The 27798-nt window shown below is 53.7% G+C and overlaps 1 protein-coding gene across 8 annotated transcripts in view; it reads right to left on the reverse strand.

The window, feature by feature from the left end:
- Positions 1–27798, reverse strand: part of RNF220 (ring finger protein 220) — a 283082-nt gene that overhangs the window by 38063 nt on the left and 217221 nt on the right. The window lies entirely within an intron of this gene.

Below are 27798 nucleotides of genomic sequence, written 5' to 3' on the forward strand. Positions count from 1 at the left end.
AAGGGAAGTCTTAACCAAAGAAATGAAATTTAAGTTGCACTTCAGATGTGTTTCAGGCAGAGAACAGGAGCAGACAAATGAGTTGTGAGTTTCTTGTAGGCAGAGGCCATTTCTTATCCAACTTTATAGACAATTGAAAACACACCCGGCGTGGACTAGATGTGCAGTAATGAAGCGAAGGAGAAGAAAAGAGGAAGGGAGAGGGGGTAGGAACAAATCGCAGATTGTCCTAGAAGCCAGATGATCTTCGCAGAGCTGGGATGCCCACCGTGGAAGCTTTGTGTGTGCAGGGTGGGATAGGTGTAGCTCGAGTCTGTGTGGTCAGCTCTCTGAGAGGGGAAGGGGCCCCACTGGATCATGTGCTTTGGTGGCTATACCTCAGATGCTCAGAGGACAGCTGGAAGGCAGCTCTGAGTAAAAGAAGCAGATGTGGCCTGGTCTGGAAGATGGGAGATGAAGATTCTAGTCTCAGCTCCGCCTCAAACTTCATTTAGCCAGGGACTCTGCAAGGTGAGTGAGACCCTAGACATTCTGCAGGCCACTACCTTTGTTTTACAGATGGGGAAACTGAGGCTCCAAATTGGATAGTGACCCCTGTATCCAGCTCATGATCTCAATCCTTCATTTATTTATCCACTCAGCAAACATTTTTTAAACAATTATTTAACTTCAGGTATTATTCTGGGAGAATTTGGAATTCAGAGAGAATGAACACATTCTTGGCCTGAAGGAGGTCACAAAGTAATGGGAAAGCCAAAGTAAGGTCCACGGGTTCATTCAGTGCAGCCAGGGCTGAGGGAGGTTCGAATGGGGGCTCCAGGGTGGAGGCCAGAGGATGGTTGGTGGGGCCTGGGGTGGGGGGGAGGCAGGGCCTGATGGAAGGCATGAGGGTGAATAAGGGAGAGTTGACAGGGCTGTTGAAACAGATCATTGAGGCAGGGCTTGGGGCATCACTGAGGGAAATGGTAAGGGAGGAGACCTGAGAAAGAGGAGGATCCAGGGCACAGGGGCTGAGCTGAGGTAGAAATATCAGGGTTTGTGCCCTTTTAGGCTGGGACCCCAACTCTGGTTCTTAGGGATTCCTAGAGCCCAGGGTCTTTCCTCCAAGGCTGGGACCTCAAATCAGCATTCCTATACACTTGTTCTCAGTTCATCTGCTTTGGTGCCACAGAGATCCACTTTTCTGAGCTTGGCCTCAGTTTCCCTATCGGGACAATGGGTCCTCTTCCTGGCCCCAGTTTTAGGAATACCATTGACAGGGATCAGCAGAGGAACCCTGAGCCTATGCCCTCCATCCCACCCCCGTTTTCTCAGGGGTTAGAGTGGCAGGTGTCAGCCTGGCCATGGGCCCCCTGCTTTCCCTCCCCCGCTGTGTTCTCTATAATTTTATATTGAGACCTGTGGTCATGACGTGGGTTTTACTGCACTAACGACATGGCCTGCCCAGGTTTAATGACAAAATCCATACTCTGGCCCTGGGCCTGCTCCTCGTTTGCATAATTCCCAGAATACAGCTCCCTGAAGCTTTTGACCTGGGCCATTACAGCGGCCATAAAACGGGCCATAAAACCGCTGGGAATGGCCAAGAGGAGGGGGCTGTGGTCTTGCGGGGGTGGGAACCAAGTCCTCAACCCCCATCTCTCCTTAGGCCTGGGAGTGGGCATCCTAGCCCTTCTCTTCCAGAGGTCCCAGAACCTGAGAGTTCTCCTCAGGCTGGAGAGGCCTCTGGGAAGCCCTAGTTCAGCTGCCCATCCACGAAGGAGGCCCTTCTCCAACGCCAACGCCAGCCTCACAAGTAGGCCGCCCAGGCAGACTGTCAGAAAGCATCTCCTTCTGGAACATCCCTCATTCCCGCCCCTGCCCCCTCCCCGCACCCCAGCAGCCAGGCCCTGGGCCACAGGTGGGCCTGGGTCACTGGGCCTCGGCTCCATCGGGCCCCTCTTCAAGGCCAGGCTCCACGGGGAGGTCAGAAGGCAGGCCTAGCAGCCTAGTTGGGGACGTGAGAAGCACGAGGGACCGGGGACAGGGACTGGGACGGGCTGTCAGTGCTAAAGATGATGAATGGGGGAGGTGAGGCGGGAGGCCCAGTGTTATCGGCGCGGCTGGCGGTGCGGGCGCGCCGCTCCTGCTAATCCCCGGGCGCTGCCTCGGCCCTCGCACTGATAACGAGGAAATGGGACTGACAACAATTTTTAGCTGAGAGATTCTTCACCAAAATGCCAGGCGGCCCGAGGTCTGACAGCGCCTGATTGAGTGTGTGAGTGTGTGGGGGGGACGCCCGCAGCCCCCGCCTCCCACGCAAAGATGGATCGCTCATTCCGCCTCGCGTCCACATTCATTACCGCGCCGCCCCCCCTCGCTCGCGCCCGCCCGCCGCAGGTACCCGAGCGGGAGCACCGGACGCCCCAGGAGGAGCACCAGGCACCCCCCAGGAGGAGCACCAGGCACCCCCCCAGGAGGAGCACCGGGCACCCCCCAGGAGGAGCACTGGGCATCCCAAGGAGGAGCACTGCGTACCCCCGAGCAGGAGCACCGGGTACCCCGAGCAGGAGCACCGAGCATCCCCAGGAGGAGCACCGGGCACCCTGAGGAGGAGGACCAGGTATCCCAAGGAGGAGCACTGGGTACCCCGAGGAAGAGGAGCACCAGCTACCCCGAGGAGGAGGAGCATTGGGTACCCCGAGCAAGAGGACCAGGTACCCCGAGGAGGAGGACTGGGTACCCCGAGCAGGAGGAGGGCTGGCTCAGAGGACCTCACCGGGTCCTTAGCCCTCCCTAGGGTGCCACCAGCTCAAAGGGAGGGGATTATGGGGTCAAGCTCCCCCGAGCTGTGTGACCTCACAAGGTCCCCACCCAGCTGGTGAGGCTCTGCCAAGAAGTGGCCAACTGGGGGCTGAGAGGCCTCGAGGCCCGAGAGGCACGCTGAGGAGAGCACAGGGGTCAAGCCAAGTAGCCCTCTTCTTTGGTGTGTGTGTGTGGGGGGGGCCCAGGCTCCCAGCAGTCCCGCCCTCAGGCCTTGGGCCTCAGGCACCTGGCGTCCCACATCAGCCCTCTGCTGCCCCCGTCTGTTGGGAAGTGCTGACCACTGGGAGCAGGCCACTCGAGGGCCCACAGAGCTGCTCCTCCTCTGCCATCTTTCCCGGTGAGGCCCGTGCACACGCTGGAGGATGGGGGCTCATTCGGAGGAAAAGCCCTCCCTTCCTAGGTCACTAACCCACAACCCACCCTGCAACACCCTGTCATGGGATTGCTTCTGTGGCTTGGCCTGTTTGGTTGTGTCCTAGTTCTGTTGCCCACAGGTTCCATTCTTGCCTCTCTGTTCAAGCAGCAAGTCCCATCTTCATGATCTTTTCTCTACAGACCACAAGAGGCGGGGCTTGACCACCCGGTGTCTGATTTAAGAAAGAAGCAGGAGGGTTAACATGAGGGCGAGGGTACCGCTAATGACACATGGCAAAGGAAGCTGGCCCCTTTAAGAGGAGGTATGTGTGTACATGTGTGTTTGTGTGTACACACACGTGTGCTCCACCCTTCCCTTCCCTGAACTCCCCCCTGCATAGAAGGGCTTCCATTTCCTGGTGACCAAGACACAGAGGAACCTTTAAGCAGAATTCAACAGAGTTGTCTCTTACTGGCCCTGAGACCTTGGACAAATCACTTAACACTTCTGAGCTTAAGTGTGTGTCACACACTCTTTGTGTGACACAGGTATAATGATATCTAACTCCCAGGACTTTTGTGAGGATTCAGTTAAACCAGGGCTCTGCACAAAGTGATGAGTCATCATCTGTTTTTGTGATCATCATCACAGTTGTTTGTGCTTGTATCTGTCCCCTTCTGACACCAGCCTGTCCTTGCCCTGGATCTGGCCTCCTTCCCTGCAAATTATAGAACTCGAGACATTGACACATAGGTAAGACTGTGTATCATTCAGTACGTACCCTGGCCCTGGCCCTTCCGGCCTCCATGGAGGTCCTTCTTCCATCCATCCCCATATATCTCTTGATTGGTTTGTATGCAAATATATCCATCTGTCTGTCCATCTAACCATTTATTCACTGTCTGTGTATTAATGACCATTGGGTGTTACTGTATGCCAGGCTGTAGGCTTAATGTGTATATTTTATCTCATTTCATCTTTACAACAGTCCTGTGATACAGATACTATTCCTGCAATCACGCTGATGAGGAAAATGGGGTTTGGAACAATGAAGCAACAGTTAGATCCAGAGCAGGATTTAAATTCAGGTCTGTCTGACTCCAAAGCTAGTGTTCCTAACCACTGGACAATACCCAGCTACTTACCCACCTATCCACTCACCTAGGCAATAATTCAGTAGTTGCGTCCTAGTTGACATTCAACTAATGTCAACTGGATATTGACAATGGGTCTGCTATCGTAGGGATGCCACGCAAAAATAAACAAAACAGGTACACTCTTCTGTCCTCAAGGAGCTTAGGAACCAACTACAGATAGGGACATCATACAAACATCTCTGGAGAGGTTTTAGAAAAAGGAAAGTATGTGGAACTGTGGGAGTATATCCGTTGGCCTGGGAGGTGAAGGAAATGACATTCAAGCAAAGGTGTGAAGGATGAGTGGGAACCAGTCAGGTGATGATTGCTCTAGGCACACATAGCATGTTTGAAGGTAGAGAAGGGGAGAAAGCCCAACTGAAGAACTGAAAAATGTCCAGGGTGACTGCAGCAGAGTGAGTGAGGGCCAGAGTGTTGAGATATAATGAGAGAGAGAGGCCAGATCCTGCAGGACTTTTTAATTATGTTTAAATTATCATTATTATTATTTTTTTAACCTACAGGAGAGTTTTAAGCAGAAGAGAGAGACATATCAGACTTGCATTTAAAAAAGATCATTCTAGGGGCACCTGGGTGGCTCAGTGGATGAACATCTGCCTTCGGCTCAGGTCTTGATCCTGGGGTCCTGGGATGGAGTACCGCATTGGGCTCCCCATAGGGAGCCTGCTTCTCCCTCTGCCTGTGTCTCTGCCTCTCTCGGTGTTCCTCATGAATAAATAAATAAAATCTTAAAAAATAAAATAAAAAAATAAAAAAGATCGTCCTAACTGCAGAGAATGGTCTGAAGGGGCAAAGTAGAGAATGCAGGAAGGCCGTTTAGAAGGTGCTCTCACTAACTCAGGCGAGACGGGCTGGTGCCTTGCTGGAGGGAGATGCTGCTGCTGCTGGTGATGATGATGGAGGTGAACAGAAGGTGGATGGGTTGGACGTAGGGATAAAGGACTAAAGGAGCCAAGGATGACTCCAGGGTTTCTGGTTTGAGCAACAGGAGGAAGAGCAGCAGGCTTGGTGAGGAAGAAAATGAGTTCAGGTTTGGACGATGTGCTTAGTTGGAGGGGCTGTTAAGCATTTCCATGTGAAAATGCTTTCTAGGCATTCTACGGGAGCCAGAGCCAGTGTTCCAGAGCTGGAGACATTGACACGTAGGTAAGAGCCGAGGTTCACCAAGGCATTCTCTGTGCCTGGCACAATGTCTGGCATATGGTAAACAGCCAGTAAATACTTACTGAATGAACAAACCATTTACTGAAGTTGTGAGTAGGTAAGATCACCTAGGGAGCAAGGATACAGTAAGAAGAGGCTGGAACAGAGCCCTGAATAATTCCAACAGGTAGAGGAAGTTCAAGTCATCAAAGGCTAAGAAAGAAGTCAAGAGGAGGATGAAAACAGGTGCAATGTCATCAAAGCCAAGAAGGACTGAGTTTCAAGGGGTAGGGAGTGTCACTGATAGGGTCACGTGCTGCTGAGAGGTCAAGAACATAAGGCATGAAGGTGTCCCCTCCACCCATTGTATCCATAACTGTCTACACCACTTTATCCGTCCATCACTGTCCAGACCACCTAATTACTCATCCTGCCCCCTCTCGCTCATCCCCTTTCTCCTTCTCTTCCCTCCAGAAAACCATGATTGGTGCCTCTGGTGAGTGTGGGGCAGGAAGAGTTAACATGCTGACAGATGGCATTTTTTACCTTCAGTCAATATGAACAAGGCCCCAAGACTATGATTCCAAACATCTGGATTTCATCAATATGTGATCTGTCATCGTATATTGGCATTCCCCAGTCCCCGCGCCAGAGCAATGCGGCTGGTTTTATTAATACGTCAAATACATTATCCGTGTAATACACTTGTCTGGCTGGGGCCTCCCGCTGGGGCGGGGCGGCGGATTTGAATGTATGATGAATCAGTTTGCATTACATGTTCGTAAGTCATCATTTGTCAGGATTAATAGGCATCCCTGGTCGAGGGGGTGGGGGTGGGGCAGCCAGAGATGTGCATCTAGCGATGGCCGGTATTTATCTGCCAGTACCCAAGGATGCCCTGAAAACAACCGTGTACCCTCCTGCCCAGACCCCAGGGCAGTGGCTGGTGCTCGGGGGAGGGTGACATTTTGAGCAGTTCCCGAGTCACTTGGACCAGAGATAGGCCTATCCGTCTCTGCTTTGGGCTTGCCAAACAACCAAAAAGGATATGGCCGGGGCCATCTGCATAAGCCTGCTAACTCTTACTCTAAAGGACTCACAAGTCCTTCTTCCAGGGAGCCTTCCCTGACTCCCACAGACTGTACGAGGTGCCTTTTCTGTGTCCCCACAGCCTCTTGTGCCACCTCCAGTGACACAGTGTTACAATTGCCTATTCTGTGTCGGTCACCCTCTTTAGACTATACATTTCTTGAGGGCAAGGATTAACTTGTTTACTGCTATAGTTCCAGCATCTAGCAGAAGACACAGCCCGAAGTAAGAGAAGAGTAATAGTAATAGTAGAAATCAATACATATTCTTCGAGGGAACGACTGAATAAATGACCACTGACCTTGCTCAACTCCCCAAAGGACGCAGGCATTTGCTGGGAGACATCGTGGCAATTTTCTTGACTTCCTGCCTCCACCCTAACGCTCACCCAGCATCTGCTCTGCTCATCTAACCTACTATCTATGCTTGTTCCTTCATTTGCTCCCCATCCTCCCATGAGACGGCGCAGACCCCCTCACACAGCACCAGGTTCCTTACATGTGGCGTTTATACATAGAAGACACAGGGTGACACATTTCTGCCTGCATACCATTAGCTCAGATTGGCACTGCCCACCCCACACGGCCTCCAACCACCTCCAGGTCCTTAGGAAACAAGAGCCTGGCTGGTGCCCTGACCCCCACTGTGATGGGTGCGATTTACACCCTACCCTAGCAGTAGAGGGGGCCTGGATTGAGCCGGGCAGGTCTCCCGGGTGGCCAGTGGCCAACTTATGCAGGACAGCCAGGCGGAGATCAGCTGTGGACAGGTTTAGGCTCAGACTTGGGCTCGAACTGGAGCCAGGGGTTCTAGGCCAACACACGATCGAGCTCACTGGGTCTGGAGCATGGAACCCCAGTTGTTGCCACCATCAGCCTTTGCTCCACCAAGGGCACCAGCCAACCTGTTTAGGGACTGATGGGGCTTCGGGGGTCACAGGTATTTCATAGCCCTGACCTTGGCTGTCCCAAACACAACTACAGCCTCTCTCCTCTCTGGAGCTGCTGTTCAGCTCCCCTCCTCCCTTAGCTAATAACTTCCAAACAGTGCCCTGTGCTGGGCCAGGCCAGTGGTGGGTGGTGGCCTCCCAGGGTTCCCCCATTACTGACGGTAGGAAAGGGCCCAAGTCAGGAAAATCTCCACATGTGGACACGCACACAGATCCTCTCAAATGTCTGGACACACGTTCATGTGAGGGCACTGGCACACACAGGTAGGGGCTCACACGAGCACGTCTAGAGAACCTCGCCAGAGTGTAGGTTCTACATCTGTGAGTGTAGACGGAGTATACCTGGACACTCTCCCCGGCCTGCCCACCCACTTCACTCTCCCCCAGCGCCTTCCTTGCCATGGAGCCCAAGTGCTAGGACTGTACTGTTTAAAGTAAAGTAAATCCAAGTGTGCTTTACCCCCCGCTGGCTCTGACTATGGGCTTATAAAAATGAAGTGGGGAACCTCTGCAGCTGTGGGCAATAAATCCTGAACTGCGGAGGAGGGCACTTTACCTGCCTTCTGGGCTGATGGGTGGGACTTGGGGCACTGGTTACAGGGGCCTGCGGGCTGGGTGGGCAGAGGGCCAGCTCCTCGGCCTCAGGCACTGCCTGCTAGCCCAGCCCCGGCCAGCTGTGCCCCACAGACCTGCGGGATTGGGAGCCTGGAACCCCTGAGCCCAGGCCGGCTGGTGGGCAAGGACAGAGAGAGAGAGAGAGAGAGACTGGAGCAGAGAGATGTAAGGGGGGGGGGAGGAGGAGGAGGAGGAGGAGGCTGGGGTGGGGAGAGCGAGCAAGACAGGCACGTGCTGCTAAGGCTGAGGGGAGCCCTCGCATCTGGAGATCAATTAGCATCAATTACTGACTTCATTTAATTGTCGTCCAAGATGAATTTGTCATTTTTAGCTGGGAATTAATGGGAGACCTTCACCTCTCCCTGGCAGCAGCCGCGGAGCCCGCAGCGGTCACCCCAGTCTCCTAGGAGCCCTGACTCCTGCTGGGCCGGGCCAGGCCGAGGGGCGGGCAGCGGGCTTCGGGCAACTCCACCTCCGGGGTCCCCCTGCCTGGCCCACTGGCCCGGGGCGCAGGTGGGGGCCGTGGGGCCCGCGGAGCAGTCCTTTGCAGCCTCTGGCTTCAGCCAGAAATTAATTTGCTGGGCTGAGCATGTTTACCTTTTCCCAGCAAAGGCGAGACAGTAAACAGCGGACCGGCGGCTGAAATTGAATTGATAACTGCATCAACGTGCCAGATAACGCCTAAAATAATACGCCGATAAGGAAATTCGATTTGATTTGCTGCTGCGCATCAGATTGGCCCCATCTGTAGCTGCCTGTAATCATTTTCAATTGCGTTGGGAAACCTTATTTGTCCTTAAATATTTCTGTCATTTTTCATTGCTGGCGACAGATCCTCGGGCAGGTGGCAGGGGTGCGCTGCCTCTGCGGGCGTGGGGCAGCGGCCCGAGGAGGAGGGGTGGTGGGGACTCTCAGGAAGGGAGGCAGGGAGCTGGCGGCCGGGCGGTGACAGCTGTTCCTCCAATCAATCACGCTGTCGACAGGGAGGGACGACTGGCTGGCAGAAATTGAGTTTGCCTCACAGGGGACGATTGAGCAAATTAATAGCCCATTAGCCAAGCAGTGACCTGAGAAATGAAGGTGCAGGGGTTCCTGCTCGCTCAGGCCGGCTGGGGTGGGGCAGGGCAGGGGGAGGGGCTGGGGTGGGGCAGGGCAGGGGGAGGGGCTGGGGAGCAGGTGGGGGCACCTGGGGATGGGGCACGCGGAGGTGGGCCAGGGAGGGGAAGGTGCGCAGGAGCCCTGGCAAGCTGGGGGAGGCGGGCTGGAGGGCGGAGGAGCGATGCTGGGGGAGGAGGGGAGGTGGCTCCGGGGTCTCTGGACATCTCCAGGGCTCGGTGCCCTGCCAGAAGCTCTCCTTCCTCTATCCCTAGATGCTTCCTTTACTTTTTCTCATCCCTTTTCCCTGAAATGGGCCCCTCCCCTGGAGACACCACTCCCTGAAGTCGTCCAGGTGCAGGGGGTCTCTTCTCCCAAGTCCAGGTCACTCAGGCCCTGGGAGGTGGGGTCAGTGGCTGGTGGGTGCTCGCTGCCAGGCCGGCCCTCGGCCTCTCTGCGCCGTGGGCTCTGAGGTCAAGCACCGCCCTGTGCCCCGCATCCCTGGGCCTGCTCCCACTCGTCCACCCCAAGCCCCACCACTGACCTCCCCTCCTCGAAGGCTGTTCTTTCCCCTGTACTCACTTCCTCCTGGAGGACCTGCTCAACAGCCCCAATTGCTCTGTGGCTACAACTCCCTCTCCGCCTACCCTCCTAGGGCCTTGTGCCCATCACACTTGCTTCTCACGCTCTCCTCCCACCTCCCGAGACACCACTCACTCGTGGACTGTAGCCTGAGTCCTAGGGCCCATCACCTCAACTCCCTCTTGCATCCTCTGCCTCCACAATCCAACTGTTCTCCTTTTTGTCTCAGACACACAGGCGGCTAAACGCAGCTGGGGAAAATCACAAAACCGCGCAGATATGTGCCAATAAAAATTCACAGTTTCCAATCTCGGCACTCCTAAGCAATCCCTTCACATGCCCTTGGTCAGCTCTGTCTCCCTTTTCCCACAGAGACAATCCAATAATATTTTACTATCTGGAGCCCCCCCCCGCCCCCCGGCCCCATCTCCTGCCCCCGGCTCTCTTACTAGGTGGCCTTGCTTCCCACTTTGCTCAGAAATCTGAAGTCCTTAGGGAGGAGTTCCCTCAACTTCCAGATCCACACTCACCTCTTTTCCTCTTCCAGTTTCAGTGGAAGAGGCATCCATCTCCCTGTTCTAGCCAGGATCCCTTCTCCTGGGTTTAGAATCTCACTCCTGCCTATGTCTGCGGGGAAAGCTGATGTGGGTGCCCTCTCTCCTGCGCCCCCCCTTCCCTCCTCATGCCTCCATCCATCAGCATCTACATGCTTGGAGTCACCTCCACTGCAACAATATCAACAACTCCTCTCTCCCTTCTGTATGGCACCTTGTGACCAAGGTCCTCTTCTTCCCATCTCACCTAAGATGCTCCAAGGAGACTTGCTTGCTGTCCATACTCCTTTCTCTTAGTTCTTTTTTTTTTTTTTTTAAGATTTTATTTATTCATGAGAGACACAAGAGAGAGGCAGAGACACAGGCAGAGGGAAAAGCAGGCTCCATGCAGGGCTCGATCCAGGACCCTGGGATCACAACCTGAGCCCAATGCAGATGCTCAACCACTGAGCCACCCTGGTGGCCCTCTCTTAGCACTTAACTCCCTGCGATCTGCACCCCCACTGCCCCACACTCTATCAGGCGGATCCTCGATGATCATTATTCACCAGATATAATGGATACCCCAGTGATATTCCTTCATTTGTTAATTCAATAAATATTTATTGAGGGTCTTCCATGTGCTGGGCACTGCACCGAAGTCTAAGGATACAACCAAATCTACGCCCTAATGGAGCTTACAAAGTAGGAGGAAACACACAATAAAATTATACAAACTGTAGTCATGCCAAAGAGAGGTGAACAGTGCTAATGGGGACCTGGAAATGCAGTTTTGCCCTGCTCAGAGGAAGCCAGCAAGGCCTCCCTGAGGACGAGACACAGGCTGAGACGTGATGGGTAGGTACAAGTTGTACAGATGAGGAGGAAGGAAAGAGAATAACATCAATCAAATCCTTCCCCTGTACCAAGCACTTTACTACTTCGTAACTGAGGGAATGGGCAAGAAGCTCCGTAACCTGCTCATGGTCACCCTGTAAGCGGTGGTGCTGGACCTCCAGCCTCAGCGGGGCAAGGCCAGAACCCGTGCTCTTAACCCTTCCACCCCGCTCCCTGGGATGCCAGCTATCACCTTGTCTTCGCCCACTCCTCTCTCTGCGCACCGGCCCCCCCAATCCCTACCTCCAGTCCTCGGATGACCCACAGGCTCTTCAAGCCCAGTGCACCTGAAATAGGATTTACCTTCTCTGGACCTGCCTTCCACCTGCTTTTTCTATTTGCATGAGATACTTACCCCCCCGCCCCGCCCCAGATTCCCTGCATCTGGGAGTCTTATTCTTTACTCTGGCTCCTCCATCCAGTAAGTCTACATCGTACTTGTCTTTACATCCTAAGCAGCCCCTGGCACCATCTTTTCTCCATTGCTTTGGTTCAGGCATCATCTCCAGTCTTTCCTGTCATCTCCTAACACATCTCTGTCCCCTCTAATCCATTTCTATCTCTACAGCCAGCAGGATCCTCCTAAAACACAAATTGGATCCTATCGTTCAGCCACTTAAGACCCTTCTTTGGCTCCCAAAGCCCACAGCATAAATTCCGGACTCCTTATCCCGGGAGCGCCTCTCCAGCCTGTAGCCTCTCCAGCAATGCTGTGTGGACAAGCCCCAGCTCTTCGCATGGTATCCTTACCGCCAGTGGTGCCCACGACATCCATCTCCCTATGGGCAACCCATAACTCCTTATTTATTCCTGAAGACCGCACCCAGACAATCCTTCCTCTTCGCAGCCTTCCCTGGTATTACCCTCCCATGCTATGTCTTACATGTCTTTACCTCTTCTCGCACACATCATGCATATAACATTGCAATGGTTTGTTTGTCCATCCGTCTCCCCTGGTGGACTCTGAGCTCCTTGATGGCAGGGGGCTTCTCTGATTCGCCTGGTCCACTCAGGACCTGACACAGGGCCCGGCGCAGAGTGCGTGGCAGTTAGGCTGCTGAAGGACTCAGTGGCCAAGCCAGCGGGAGGAGAACTTGAAGGGGCTGCAGGAGAATGGCTGAAAAGACAGTGAAAGCTGGGGTGGGTGGGAGGTGGAGGTGTGAGGGTGACAGAGGTAGGAGTAGGGGAAGGTCGGCAGTTGAGGGAATGCTGTCAATTTCTTTTGTTTAAATAAAGCCTGGTTTCATGGTCAGTGACAGGGACAAGACCCAATGACTTTCAAAGGGAGGAGCCCTTGAAACACAGAAGCTCCAACTGTTCTAGAAAAAATATCAGTGTCCACAGACCTGGTGGGAAGGAGGTGGGCAGTGGTCCCCTGAACGCAGCTGGCCAAATCCTGTGCCTAGAAACACTGACAGGACGGACAGATACTCACGTGCTCACAGAGGGTCTCCAGGAGTGTCCCCCATGTTCGAGCCCTCCGTGGGCCTCTATGCTAGCCCAGCACCCCACCCAGAACTCCTGGGCTGCTCCCTCTCTCTCAGCAATTTCCCTACCCAAGAAAGCTCTAAGGGTTTCAATTACCGGCGCATGGGATTTAGTGCCCTGGGCTTCTCTGACTGGAGGAGATTTATTTGAAGGTTTAGTGTCGTGGAGAATTCACGTCTTCACTCCCAGGAGCCCAGCTTCCGTCCTGAGCCCCTAAATCAGGAACCAAGATGGGCTATTGTCACTTACCGCATTAGCCTCGTTAGCGGACCAGGAGGGGTGATTAATAGCAATGCACACACAGCCATCCTGCTCCCTGGCCCGGGAGGGGGTGGGGAGCAGCTGAGCCTGCTCCAGGATAACCTGGGGGTCCGCATGGGAGCTCCCCCCAGAAACGGAGCCCCGTGGACAGGTGAGCGCCTGGCCCAGACTGCCCCGTGGGAGGCCTCTGGGGCCTGCTCCTGGAGGGGCCAGTTCCAGGTGAAGGCCCGAAGCAGACACCTGTGTGTGTGTGTGACGCATGTGTGCACGGGGCTGGGGGCGGTGTAGGGTGTGGGGAGCAGGGGGTCCCTGATTTCATTTCCCAAACACTCCATGAGTGCTGCCTACGGGCCAAGTGGTTTTCTAAGAGCTGGAAGCACAGCACTGGGGAGGACAGACAGGGCCCTGAGACAGAGGGGGCGGGGGGGTGTGTGAGGGGAAGGGAGCAGTGTGAGGAGAGAGATGAAAGCAAGCAGTTGGGGGAGAGAGAGAGGTGTGAACCCCTGAGCGAGAGGGAGAGGTTCACAGGAGAGGCAGGAGGAGAGAGGAGGGCAGGTGTGAGGGAGCACCTGGGAGCCCTTGGTGTGACAGTGGGTGTGTAGACAGGATTGGGATTGAGAGGACACACTGTGTGTGCAGAGGGGTATGGAGTAGAGCTCACGTTTGGGGGGACCGGAGAGCACAGGTGTCTGGTGGAGATCTTTGTGTATGAGGGAGAGGGGTGTGTGTGTGTGTGTGCATGTGTGCGTGTGTGCAGGCAGAGCCGGACAGGGTGTGTTAGGTGCTGGAGAGAGGAGGGAGTGTGTATAGGGACAGAGGATGTGGGACAGAGGGCTGGGTGTGTACTTTCTCTTTATCTGCTTTGTCTCTGCAGTTTCTAGCACACACCCCCGCCCCCTTCACAGAGTTTCTGGGGTCAGGCTAGCCTGGGTTTGAATGTCAGTGCTGAGTACTTCATTCACTTATTTATCCGTTCACTCTCCTGACGTTTACTGAGCATTTACTAGCTTTTCCCTTCAGTGCCTCATTTTTCTTACCTGTAAAGCGGAGACCAACAGGGTGATGATGAGAACCCAGGGAAGTAATTTATTAAAATGTCTTGTGAGCACACAGAATTAGGAGCCAGATGCACCCTGGCCCAGCACCTGGCATGTGGGTCAAGAAGTAGTAGCTACAGAGCTGAGGCTGCCCTGCCCATCCTGTCTCCCCCTCTCTTTTTCCTCCTGCGCTCACAGTCACAGCTGAGCCATAGTATTAATTATTAGAGCCAATTGACTGTTTAGACTCTGATGTTTTAACTAATCACCACTAATGGCAGACACTGGTGGGCAATCACAATCATTTAGTTCCCAAGCAAACCCCTTCTCATAGTTGAGAGCAGCCCAGGGTGGGGCTAGGTTCAACAATAACTGGGACTAGGACGGGGAGGGAGGGGGTGACTGGTACCCAGAGGAGGCTCCTCTCTCCCCACCCGGGATGGGGGGGCGCCCTCTGGGCCAAGGGCTCCCCGGAGCAGTCAGGTCCCCTGGGGTGGGTCAGCTGAGCCCTACCTTGAAATGAGTTGCCTTCCTTCCCCGTCCTCACTTCTCTGCCCTTTGGCCTCAGTCTACCCTTTTGACCTAGAATCCTGTCACGGGAATTCAGTCTCCAGCAACCACCACCCTGCACCAGAAATATCCTAGCTGTTCACCTTCTCTGAGTTGCTTTTCAATTGTAGTTCCTAAAAGACTGCTTCCGGGAAGAGTCGTTCAGACATGGGTTCAAATCCCACCCCCTTGATGGGCAGCAGCTGTAGGCTGGTTGGACTAGGAAGTGGCACCCTGCCCGTTTGGCTGAGGGCCTGGAGAAGAGGGCACGCATATGCTCTGCGTTGCTGAGTGTGGAGAGCACACCAGGGGTCGGTGCACCCGTGTACTTGCCCTGCCTTATTCACACGGAGGCCTCAGGGCCCTGGCCCGCATGCAGCCCTGACCCATTTGAAGCCTGGGTCCATCCTACACCTGCTCCAGCCTAGCTGGGGAAGCCAGAGGCCCAGATCTCAGGAATGCCAGCTGCAGGGTAGAGGCCAGGCAGGGCGGGACCACAGGGTCCAGATGTCCTGGAGGGGGTGGCCTAGGTGCCCGTGGCCAGTAGGTGTCGCTGTGGCTCCAGCAGTGGGAGGGGGTACCCAGCAGGGGGCCCTGGAGGAGGCCCAGGGGCTCCATGCCCTCTGGCCTTCCTGCCCTGGCCTCTCGCCTTTCTGCCCGAAAAGCTTCCCGGATGCTTCTCAAACTTTAAGTGAACAGAACTCTTGGAAGTTCACGTTAAAATGTAGATTTGTATTTGGTAGCTCTAAGGTGGGTCCCAAAGATTTTTTAAGATTTTATTTATTCATTCATGAGACACACTGAGAGAGGCAAAGACACAGGCAGAGGGAGAAGCAGGCTCCCTGCAGGGAGCCTGAAGTGGGACTCGATCCCAGGACTCCAGGATCACACCCTGGGCCCAAGGCAGACGCTCGACCGCTGAGCCACCCAGGAGTCCTGAATTACTGTTTTTTATTTGAATTTCTAAAGAGTTCGCAGGTAAAGCTGATGCTGCTGGTCTGTGACCACCCTCTGAATAGCAAGGTCCTAGGGGAGACAGCTCCCTAGCTGGGGGACCCTGTCTGTCCTCCCTTCCAGAGCCAACCCTCACCCTCACTCCCACTTCCTCGACAAAGCTCCCAGACCAGAGAATGGGGTACCTAGTAGGGATTCCATCTTTTTGGAGACCAGCATGAAGCAGACAGTCTACAGGGAAGCTCCGAAGCAAAATCTAACTCCAGTCTTCTGAGTCCGCCCAGCCTCACCACCTAGCTCAACTCCTAAATTTAAACCTAAACCTGAATCTACTCCCAATTTCCCAAAATAACCCCAGTTCCCACCGTCAGAGCTATATCCTGACACCAGCCTCAGCCCAGCTCTCGTGCCCCTCTAATCTAAATACAACAATTGTACCATCCATTGCTTTAGGCCTGTCCCAGGACTGAATGCCCCCCGAGCCTCCCCGATAATCTTCCTGGCCCCCTGCCATACTTTCTTCTCGAGACCAGTTTGAGCCAGGACAGTGGGGCAATAGGATCTGAGAACATTTGCCTCATCAAGCTGGTCTAGGCCCGCCTTAGCAGCAGAGCTCAGGCGTTTGCCCCAAGCAGAGGGAAAAAGCAATTTAGCAGCCTGGTTGAGGGTAGGCATTCCCACGCATTTTCTGGAAGGTTCCTTTCTGCTGGAGAAAGTGAGAAATCTTGCCCTTAGTCTATGTTCTCCGTCCTAAAGGCTCCATTTTTGGGGGTGTTGGAGAAGGCAGGGAGGAAGTATATCCATTAGCCCAGCCTCCATGTGAATGGTGAAAAAGGAGGATATGGGGTGTGTGTGTGTGTGTGTGTGCTGGGGGGTGAAGCAAGCAAAGCACCCTCTAGGGCTTTTTTTTTTTTCTTCTAAATCAAGGTTTTTCTGAGGGGCCCTCCTCTTTTCCCAGCTCTGTCTACTATCTGGTCCTCTCGGGAACGACAGAAGCTGATTACTACAGGTCGGACATTTTGTGATTTTTTTAAAAAAGATTTATTTATTTATTTATTTATTTATTTATTTATTTATTTATGAGAGAGAGAGAGAGAGAGAGAGAAGCAGAGACACAGGAAGAGGGAAAAGCAGACTCCATGCAGGGAGCCCGATGTGGGACTCGATCCCAGGACTCCAGGATCAGGCCCTGGGCTGAAGGCAGGCGCCAAACCTCTGGGCCACCCAGGGTTCCCCCCCATTTTGTGATTTTTAAAGAAAGAATGCAACTTTAAATAGGAATTATTTGGTTTTGTCCTGGTGGACTACCCACTGTGACCCACTCTCCAACACTGGGGTGCGGGAGTGGCTCAAATCAGAGAAGAACCATCTCTCAGACCGTGAGGCACTGAGTAACAAAAAATACTTCCACCTGTGTCAAACACTTCTGCCTTTAAAAAGCACCCCCCCCCAAAAAATAAACACTCCCCTTCTCCATTTATACGTAGCTCTATGTAGGAAAACTAGCTTCTAGAACATGTCCACGTTTACAAAGTAACTCTATAGGGGATCCCTGGGTGGCTCAGCGGTTTAGCGTCTGCCTTTGGTCCAGGGTGCAATCCTGGAGTCCCGGGATCGAGTCCCACATTGGGCTCCTGGCATGGGCCTGCTTCTCCCTCCTCCTGTGTCTCTGCCTCTCTCTCTCTGTGTCTATCATAAATGAATAAACCTTAAAAAAAAAAAAACAAAGTAACTCTATAGCTTTACAAATCACTTCTCATCAACCATTTATGGGAAAAGACCCTTTTGGAGACCTTGGAAAAATTCCCTCACTCCCCTGTGCCTCAGTTTTCTCATCTGTAAAATGGGAAGAATAGAAGTAGCTGCTTCACAGGGTTATGCATCAAGTCATTTGAGTAGTTCCTGGCACATCTAAGCCCTTTATGTCGAGTGTTTGCTATCATTATTGCTGCTGTTGTTATTACTAATATCCCGGGATATTTAGCACCTGAGGTAGAGAAAGTCTCTGTAGATCGGACTAGGTGAAAGTACTTGTCCAAAGTCTGCTGCCGGTAAGCTTAGAAATGAATCTCTTGGGGTGCCTTGCTGGCTTAGTGGGTACAGCGTGTGACTGCTGATCTCAGGGTGGTGAGTTCAAGTCCCATGTTGGACATGGAGCCTACTGAAAAAGAAAAAAAAAGACTACAAAAATGAAAACTTTGGCTTCTTTGGTCTGGTGCTGTGTCCTAACCACATTAAACACATCCGGCCAAAGCAACCCCTATCAGGAAACAGAGACTGAATGGGGAAAAGGGTAGGGTCCTAGACCCTCTGGGGGGGGTTTAGGGCATGGAGGGAACAGAGGAGGAGGCCTAGCTTCCCCTTGTTGAGTGTGGGAACTGAAGGGGGGTGGGAATGGGGGCAGGAGACTGGGTAGGCCCTGCTCCTGGATCTGTTCTGTGGCTGTCGGCTGGGCTCCCATGACCCTTAACCACGTAGCTCTGGACCCGATCCCCCCACCAGAAACATTTTCCTCTCCTCAAGCTTGTGTCTTTTTCGTTTCCACATTGGCATTCTCTTCCAGGCCAGCGGTGGGCTAAAGGTAGGCAGTAGGAGTAAGGAGCCTGGTGGGTGGAACGTGAATTTTGGAGTCAGAGATCTGGTCCCGAAACCTACCTTAGCATTACCAGCCACGCACCCTTTGGGCAAGGGCCTTACTCTACGTGAGTCTCCACTTCCTCACACCTAGAGGCTGAGGGTAATGATATTAGGCTCCCAGATTGCTCTGAGGAATGAATCAGCGTGCACAGCCTGAAGCACAAAGATCCGCATGGCTAGGTGTCAGCATGCCTCCCTGCCCTGCCTGGAAGTGGGGGTGCCAGGGGCTGCTGCAGGCTGAGGAGTGCAGGGGGCCCAGGCTGAGAGCCTGGGAACCTTGGGGCACCCTTGGCCACTGGCTCTAGGGCTCCTCCTTCCACACAGGCCAAGCTCTCCCCCAGGCAGAGTGGTCAGTGGTCATCAGGACAACACAAGCCTGTGTCATGAGGAAGGCAGCTGTGTGGGGGGCTGGGCTAGAGGTTCTGTGCAGAGAGGGCTTGAGGCGGGGGAGCTGGGTGGCCTGGCCAGGCACAGCCTGTTACCAGCTGCGCCCTGGGGCTCTCTGCCCTGCCCCCACCAGCACCCTGTAGCTGGAAGTCACCAGCCCTGGGCTCCTGTGTCCTAGTTCTCGGTTCTAACTGTGGTGTGGGGCTGAGGAATTTGGTGAAGTGTCCCACAGCTCAGGCTGGGTCTGCTCAAGAGAGAGCCTGCCCTCTGCTCCCTCTCCCTCTGTCCACTGGGTTGTCTGTCCCTTTCGCTCTCTTTTCAATTTTATTATGAGCTGTTTCAAACTTAGTCCTGGAACACTCTCAAAGTTTGGGGGCCAGTCCTTGGGAAAGAAAAGCAGCCCAGGCTCCAGGGCTGGGCACAGAAGATCCCATTGCAGGGCCGAAGGGGGAGGGACAGGGGAGGACAGGGCTTCCTGGAGGAGGGATCCCCAGAAGCCTGGCTTATAGGAGAGATGGCAGGAGAAGCAAGGGTGGAGCAGTAACCAAGGCAAAGGCGGGGAGACAGCCCAGCAAGGCTTGAGAACATGGCTGCAAGAGAGGAGGATGGAGCAGTAATGGGGCTGGGTGACATAGGCTGGCGGGGGGTGTGGGGGGGTGTCCCCTGGGGCTCTGTGCTGTAGGCATCAGGAGTGAGGGATGTGTTGTGAGCCAGGGAATAACAAGGCCTTGGCATTTTAGAGGTGGGGAGACTTACAGACCATACCATTGACGCCCCTCAATCTTTAGACAGGGCATTGAGGCTTGCAACCAGAAGAGTCCTTTGCAGGACGACGTGTCTTGGCCATGTCTGTAACTCCCATCAGCCAGCCACCGGCCCAGCCTGCAGCACCTGGATCCTTGCACATGGGGGAGGTAGCTGGGATTATCATCCCCATTTTACTGATGAGGAGGTGAGAGGCGTCAGGTGAGATGCCTGACGTCCCCAAGCGGCGCATGATGGAGCTGGGACTTGCAAAGTTGGTTCATGGTCGACCACTGTTTACTGGCCAGCCTCTTCTCTTCCCCACTTCCTGCTGTGTACCCCACTGTTCCGGCCACATCGGATTCTTTTGGTTTCTCAAGTGGGCCACTTTCTCTCACCTGTGGGCCTTACATATGCTGTTCCCTCCGCGTGGATGGCAGGCCTCTCAGATCTCGGCTTCGTGGTGAACCGTCCGGGAAGCACTACTATTTTGAATCTTTTGGCTCCACCGTGTGCCCCGCAGCCTCCAAGCCTCACCTGTCACATTGTGATTACACTCTCCTGGTCTGTTTTCTCAACAGGGCCTGGCGCAGTTATGTCAAATGAGCTCAGGCCCACCCCAGCCTTCCTATCTAGCTGTGGCATCAGCAGCACCCCTCCACATGGGAAGGAGGGGGCACCGGGACCTGACCAACACAGGAGGTGCTAAGGATGTTCCTGGGCCTGCCAGGAGCAAAGGGTCGGGGGGGGGGGGCACTGGAGAAAGCAGAGACACATGGGTATTTAAGGTCAGTGTAGCACCTGGCCTAACACGGGCCTGGTGAGACTTCAGGGAGAAAAGGGGGCTCCTCCTAAAGGCTGCAGAGGTGCCTCTGGGACGAAGGCCCTTGAAGGATAGGGAATGCCACGCTTCCTGCAGAGCAGAGGACATCCCCGGGAATGAGTGGGAACAAACATGACAGAGGAAGGAATTCGGCTCCCTACCAAGACTCTCTGCCCAGAGGGCACCATGTGGGGTTACCTGGGAGGCTGGTCCCTCTAACATGCTGAGTGGATGCCCCAAGGTGTCATAACTACACCTGTGGGTGCCCGTGCCCCAGCTCAGGGCTTACCACAGAAAGCACATTGTCTGAGGACCATACCATGAGCCAGCACCCCCTGGTCACAGAGCCACGCACATGTCAGTCCCAGTGTGCCCTGTCCATCCCTCCCGGGCCTCCATCCTCATATCTGGCTTTGCCTTGGGCCAGCAACTGCCCTCATTTCTTCTACAGCACTTTGCATCTTGACCTGTGCCAGAGTCCACAGCCTGCTCGCTCACCTGTCCATGCAGCCGCAACTCACCCCAGCTGATTGCGTGCACCCCCTCTGCCTGCACTGTACCTCCTCCAGAGTAGGAGCTCCCTGAATGCAGGGGCTTTGTTTGAGAATCATGTTGTTCCTGGGCAGCTGGGTGGCTCAGTGGATTTAGCATCCACCTCTTGATTTTGGCTCTGGTCGTGATCTCATTAGATAAAGCCCCATGTTGGGCTCCGCACTCAGCAGGGAGCCTGCTTCAGGATTCTTTCTCTCTTCCTCTGCCCTTCACTCTCTCTCTCTCTCTCTCTCTAAAATAAATAAATCAACAAATCTTAAAAAAAATAAAATAATCATCTCGTTTTTTGCAGTTCCCAGCCTACATGTTGTTTGTAAATATATGTTAAATTTTAACTATTGGGAGGGACAGAGACATATAGGATAAGGGATGAGGGCTTTGGCACCCTCAAGCCTGTTTTGCTACATGTATAACAGAGACAGTAATTCCCCATCGCCTGGGATCCTCGGGAAGCACAAGTGAGATTAAGATTGGCATTAGTCCACTTTTAAGAGGTGGATGTTCCTTTATCTCTATTTCACAGATAAGCACTTGGGGCTCAGAGAAGTTTGGGGACTTGCCCAGGGTCACACAGCAGGGAAGTGGAGCGCCTGGGATTCAGATGAATCTTCTTCCCCTCTCTGCTGCTCTCCAGTTTGAAGCCAGTGGGTGGGGATTTGGCTGCAAGTGGGGATATGTAAATCAAGAAGGGGAGTCAGGTAAGGTTCTTGTGGGGTATGGAGTTCAACCTGAAGCACACAGCTTGGCAGGGTGAACCAGAAAGGAGAAGTAGTGGGGAGGGGCCTGCCTGAAGCCAGGGGGCTCCTCAGGGAGAACACATGGCCTTGTCTTCTGGGTGCCTGATTTAATTCTGGGAGGGGAGGCAGGCCCCAGACTCAGGAAAGGCAGCGGGTGAGCTGGGTGGCGGGGCGGGATGGTGAAGGAGGCTTGAGATCACAGCATCTGAAGGCGGGAGAGCCATCGGAAATGGGTGGCAGAGATGGGTCCAGCCAGCCCTGGTACTCTTCCTACCCTGCTTCCGCAGGCAGGGCTGGCGCCTGGCCACCTGCCAGACTCTTTGCACCTGGGTTGGGGCCCAGCCCATGGGCAGCCCTGGGCTCCTACTACCTCTGCCCCCTGGCCCAGCAGCAGGCCCAGCTGGCTCACCTTCTCAATCAATACTGCGCTCTTAATGGGCCCAGCCACCAGCACCAACCAGGGGCATTAAATGTTAATTATATCTATTTGGATTTGAAAAATTTTATTACTCAAGTTAATTATGGCTGGAGTCATAAAAAGGTTTCAGAGTGAAAGGGCTGCCTTATTGGGGCCACTTTCCCCAAGACAGATTGGAAGGGAAAAGAAGAAATAAAAGCATCTGGCTCAAAGGGCTGGACACTCCCCATCCACTAGGTTGAGAGCTCGGGGTTCCAGACCCGCATCCACCAAAGCCTGAAGCATAGCTCACCCACCAGCAGTGCTGGGCCCCAGAAGACAGGAGAGGTCTGTCCTGGGAAGGCCGGGCCTCCGCTCACAGCCCTGGTGTGAGTGGTGCTATTAGCAGAGAAGGGCCCCCTGCCAGGGAAGGTCCAGGGAAAGCACTGAGGACATCTGGGCTCCCAGAGACCTGGGATTGAAGAATATGCCTGGGGCTCCTCTCCAAGTGGTCTTGCTACTGGGAACTCCTCCAGCCCAGCTCCCCACCCAGGCCGGCCCCACCCAGCCCAGTCTGATTGCTTCCTGCCAGCCCCACTTATGATTCATGGGCCTGACCTTCGGCTATAAAGTGCTCACTGTAGCCAGCATAGAGGCAGGATTTACAGCTCTGGGGTCAGCTGTAGGCAATGACACACACAATAGCTGACTCACAAGGGTGCCCCATTTCCAGCCCACACATAACTCTCTTTTGCACACACAGGTACACATGCACACATCTCGACAGAGACACAGATGCACGTTCACGCCCAGGAGCTCTCCTACTGGCACATTCGGTAATGGGAGTTCCATTTGTGGAGCAAGTATGGTGTGTTAGGTGCCTCACAGGCATTTGTCTAATCCTTAACACCAATCCTGTAAGGTTGAAGCAGTGCTACTCGTTTTATAGAAGAGGAAGCAAATCAAGGCTCAGGCAGGTTAAGTCATTTGAGCTCATGTGCCCAACAAGGAAACCGGCTCTGCACAGAGCCGCGATGTCAGCACAGTTGGCCAGGGAAACGGTAAATCCGTCGGAGAACTGGCACTACAGCAGCCTAGGGGGTGGGGTGGTAAGCCAGGCCATCCCATCCCTCCTCCCTCTTCCCCATCAGGACCTAGAGGCTGGTTCAGAGTGGAAGAGAATGTTCCAGAAGCAGATCTGCCCCTGGGCCCCTTGCAAAGTGATAGAAGGGAGACTACAAACCAGGAGAGGAACGCCTTAACCAGATGAGACTGGAACTGAAAAGTGCACAAACTTTAAAAAGTCACAAATCATTGCAGGTGGGGGGTGGGTGCCTGGGTGGCTCAGATGGTTAAGCGTCTGCCTTCAGCTCAGATCATGATCTCCAGGTCCTGGGATGGGGTCCGATGTTAGGCTCCCGGCTCAGCGGGGAGTCTGCTGCTCCCTCTCCCTCTGCCTCTGCCGCCCCCTGCTCATGCTCTCAATCTCTCTGTCTCTTTCTGTCTCAAATGAATAAATAAAATGTTAAAAAAAAAAAGTCATTGGGAATTAGGGAGCATTTGCCCATGTTGTGAAAAGATCGACTGCCCATCTGACAAAGGGCACTCAAGAAAGGATAGTTGGTAGGGAGGGGAGAAGTTTCATATTTGTGTCTCCCAAGTTTGAGCTACTCAATATACTGGTTTTATTATCATTATTGTCATTCTTGTCCTTATTACTATCCTCTTCCTGGGAAGACCTTGCAGAAGAGGTCCACCACTCCTCTCGGGCTCACGTAGCATTTGCCTCTAGCTGCCTCCCGTTTTCTCAGGTCTCAGAATTTCTCAGAATTTCCCCAAAGCTAGTGCCTACTGTCCCCAAGGGCCAGCCTGTCACAGTCCTCAGCAGGGGCTCCACTCTCAGGGCCGGTCCTCTTCCTCTCACTCTTGAGTTTTTGCCCATAGATTAGTTCTTTCTTCTCAGTCTTCAATCGTGTGTGAAATTTCTCTCTGACCAAGGCCAGCCCTTCCCTTGACCTGGGAAATCCCTCTACACCCTAAGTTTCTTCTGTCTTCTCATCCGCCTGCTGGAACGAGGGCCTTCACCCTCTAGGATGGAGGGCCCATCACCACTGGCATCACTACTGTGGCCTCACCCTCGGCTGCTCACCGGTGCCCCACGGAAGCTGTGACCCTTAGGTCCTCCATGGCCTCCTCATGGCATCTGTAGCTATATCTCATGGCCCTGCCCTGCCATCTCCCCTCACCTCTGCTGTCCCTCCTGTCCTTATCGCCCCCTCCTCCTCAGCTGACCCGATGCCGGTATCTTGTCTCCTCTTCCCAGTCCTCCAGACTCAAGGCTCGCTCCTGTGCTCTTTGCTCTTAGACAATTTATCCTCGGCGACTTTGACTTTCCCCCTCTCTACGTGACTCCCAGAGCTGCTTCCAATTTGATGTTTCTCCTGAACTCCCATCCTGAGTTGTCAACTGTCCAAAGGACATAACTGCTCAGATACTCTACTCCTACTTCCAATGAAACATGCTGAAATTGGTGATCACCTTTCTTCAAAATGGCTCACTTTCCTCCACCTCATTTCTATCCATGAAATAACTCTTGTTCTGGCTGCCCCGCCTCCCCAGACACCAGGTCCACTGATTAAATTAATAACACTGAGCAAATATTTTCCAGGTAACTTCATGTGTGAAGCCCAAATAGCCCAGGGTGGTGGGGGTGGAGCTGGGAGGCAGGACAGAGAGTAGTATGATGCCACTGAGGGGGAAGGCTTGGGAATCAGGTTAGATTTGGGTCCAAAGGCTGGCCCCACCACCGCTTGTCCGCTACGTGCTATTAGGCAAGTTACTTGAACAGAGAGCGCGTCCTCTTTGCCATACCCTGACATAAAGGCCCTGCCCATCTAATCCACCTCATCCTCACCACCATCTTCACAATATCATCATAATTATTCCATTTTAGAGAGTGGAAAAACAGAAGGACCTCAGAGAGGTTAAGGAATCTGCCCTAGGTCACATAGCTTAGTAAGTGGCAGAGCCCAAGGATGGACCCAGGCAGGCTGGCAGCCTGTACTTATGACCACTTTGCTATATTTAACCTCTTAGGGTCTCGGTTTTGTTCCGTTTTGCTTACTATTGTGTCACCAGCATCCAGGAACCCGTTAAATAGCTGTTGCGTAGAAGAGGACAGATAAATGGTCAAAATGCACCTGTTGGATTTGATAGCTTGAGTAGTTGCTGACCTTGGCAAAAGCGGGGTCAGGGAAGAGACAGGGTCGCAAGGAAAGCTGCAGTGGTGTAAGGAGTGAATGGGGGGGAAGGAGGCTAGGGGGGTGTCAGGTGTGGACCAGGCATTCAAGAACTTGGAGGGAGGAGAGAGAGGGGCACAGGGTCTGGGTTGTGACTGTGGTGTGTTTCGTTTTAGTGTACGGAAAAGGGTTGGGGCTCCAGGAGGGAGCACCAGCGCTGGAGCCAGGCATCAGAGAGGACCCAAGGAATAGGATCCCAAGCACCAGGAAAGGGGGCGAATCCTGACCAGGAGGGATGTGGCTCTGTTGGAGAGAGATAGGAGTTAAACAGATCATGGCAGCCTCACTAGGGAAGGCCTGAGCTGAGGAAAACCCAGGGGCTGGAGAGCCTGGAGAAGAGGGACACCTCCTTAACACCATCTTTGCTGGGACAGCCAGTGATCTGGAGAGAGGGGCTCAGGTGGCTGGATCAGAAATGGCTACTTCTGTCTGTGCCAAGACAAGCTGGGGTGGGGGGGTAGGGGAGGGCAACCCCTGGGCTACGAGAACCCAAGCCCCCAAGCCCCAGTCTTGCTGGGACCAGCAGCTAGCTACTAGGGGACAGCCAGTGAGTATCCCCCCCTGCATCTTACACCCTGACTGGCGGGGGCCAACCCCAATTTCCAGAGCTGGAGCCAGCTTATGCTTTCCTTGAGTGAAGCAATAAAAGGGGAAAATCAACATCCCAATGATCTTGTTTATGGTGCTAAGTAAGCTGTACAGCTTAATCCGTGGAGGTTAATGAATTTACGACTTGCTTTGGAGTTTGACAAGGGCCGTAAAAGAGGAATGAATGCTCTGGGCAGCTCTTTCCCTAGTGGCTACTTAGGGTTAGATCAGCTTGGCCAGGCCCACCCTGGTGAGGGAGGGGAGAAGACTGAAGTGGTGGGTTCATGGCCAGCCATCTGGGGTCTGGGCCAACAGAACCAGAGGAGGGACAATCCAAGGGCCCAAGGACCCTTTCTGCAACCCTCTGGTAGGCTGCAGTGAGCTGGAGCCCCCAGGCTCTCAGGATCTTTGCGTCTTGGGCAAGTCATTTAACATCTCTGAGCCTCATCTGTAAGAAAGAGAGGGATGACACCAGCTGTGACAAAGATGTGAGGTACCATGTGTGAAGAAATTAGCATCAGCCCCTAGTCAAGGTGATAACCACCTTCCTCAGTCTCACCTCGTCACCTGCTATTTATTTGTCTATGTCCCTCTGACCATTCACCCATTCCTTCAGAAACCCCATAAGTCTTCGTGAAGAGGTTACGCTGTGTGCCAGGCCCTGTGTCACACACAGTTTGGTGCAAGAGGCACATACTTTAAAACCCCCTGAAAATGCAAAGAGACCAGTGCTGGGAAGGAGTGATGTGCAAGTTATTCTAGAAGCACAAAGAAAGGAGGGGCCAAGCCTGGCTGTCTCGTCTATGCCAGCCTGAATAATGCCTTGTTCTGATAGAGTGCTTGGCAGGTCACAGAATACTTCCACGTGATTCATTCTTTTGATTCTCACAACAATCCCATAACGACCACATTTTCTAAGTCAAAAATTAGAACCCAGTGCGACCACCTGGTGTGACAGTAGCTCAGAACACTTGGAATTCGGGCAGTTTAAAAACTCTGTGACACACCGAGTTCCAGAAGCAAGAGAAGGCAGGGACTTCAGGATCTCTGAGCGGTCAGGAAAATGAAGCTAAAGTTGTCAGCGAGGGAACCGAGGCTTCACCTCGTCCATCCACCCATTACCTTGGGAGGTTGCCAAGGTCAAGGGCTGTGCTGCTTACTTCTGGATGCAGAGGGCCGAGGGTGGAAGCTCGCAGAGATCAGGGCCCCAGGAAGTGTTTCTCAGATGAACATGAGAATCTCTGCGTGGATGTGTTTATCTGCTTCTGGGGACAACACTCCCCAAGAGAGCCGTCAATGTATTCCTCATGGTCCCTTCCTTCTCTCCCACCCTCTTTTTTTTTTTTTAATATTTTATTTATTTATTCATGAAAGACACTGATAGAGAGAGAGGCAGAGACACAGGCAGAGGGAGAAGCAGGCTCCATGCAGGGAGCCCGACGGGGGACTCGATCCTCGGTCTCTGGGATCATGCCCTGGGCTGAAGGCAGCACTAAACCACTGAGCCACCCAGGCTGCCCTTCCACCCTCTTTTGAACGTGCTCTTGCCAGTGTCATCCCATTTGCCAATTGGCATGGTTAGAACTCAGTGACCCTCGCCTTACTCTACGGGCAGCAACTCTAGAGCAGGAGCTCACTCCTTCCTCCTCGAACCATCTGTTTAACTTGGCTTCTGTCACAACCCACCCTCCTGGCTTCTTCTTGCCTCACTGGACGCACCTTCTGAGACTCCTTGCTGGAGATCCCTCCTTTTCCGATTCCCTAAATGAGTGTGAGGCCAGGTCCTCAGGAAGGTGCACAGGAGCCTGTGAGCCAAGTGTAAGCCAACTCACACGCCGTGGGGGCTGCAGGGCCCTCTGCTTGTGCTGGGGTGCCGGTTTCTTTCTCAGGCTTTCCCTCAGGGAGTAGCCCTTTCCAGCTCCCCTCCTCCTAGCTCACCGGCCTCCAGTTCCAGTGTTTTCAAAGTGTCTCTCTAACTCTGACTGTCCTTGTTCTACTGTGAAACTAGAGTTCCTCTGTGATCTGTTGGTAGCTCCCTCCAGACAAACCACCGCAGAGACCAAGGTGTCTCCCATGTGGCTGGTAAAGAGATGGCCTCCCAAGGGGAGGGCTGGGTACTCCAGTA

The sequence above is a fragment of the Vulpes vulpes genome, chromosome 10 (genome assembly GCF_048418805.1).
Source record: "Vulpes vulpes isolate BD-2025 chromosome 10, VulVul3, whole genome shotgun sequence".
Classification (NCBI taxonomy): Eukaryota; Metazoa; Chordata; class Mammalia; order Carnivora; family Canidae; genus Vulpes; species Vulpes vulpes.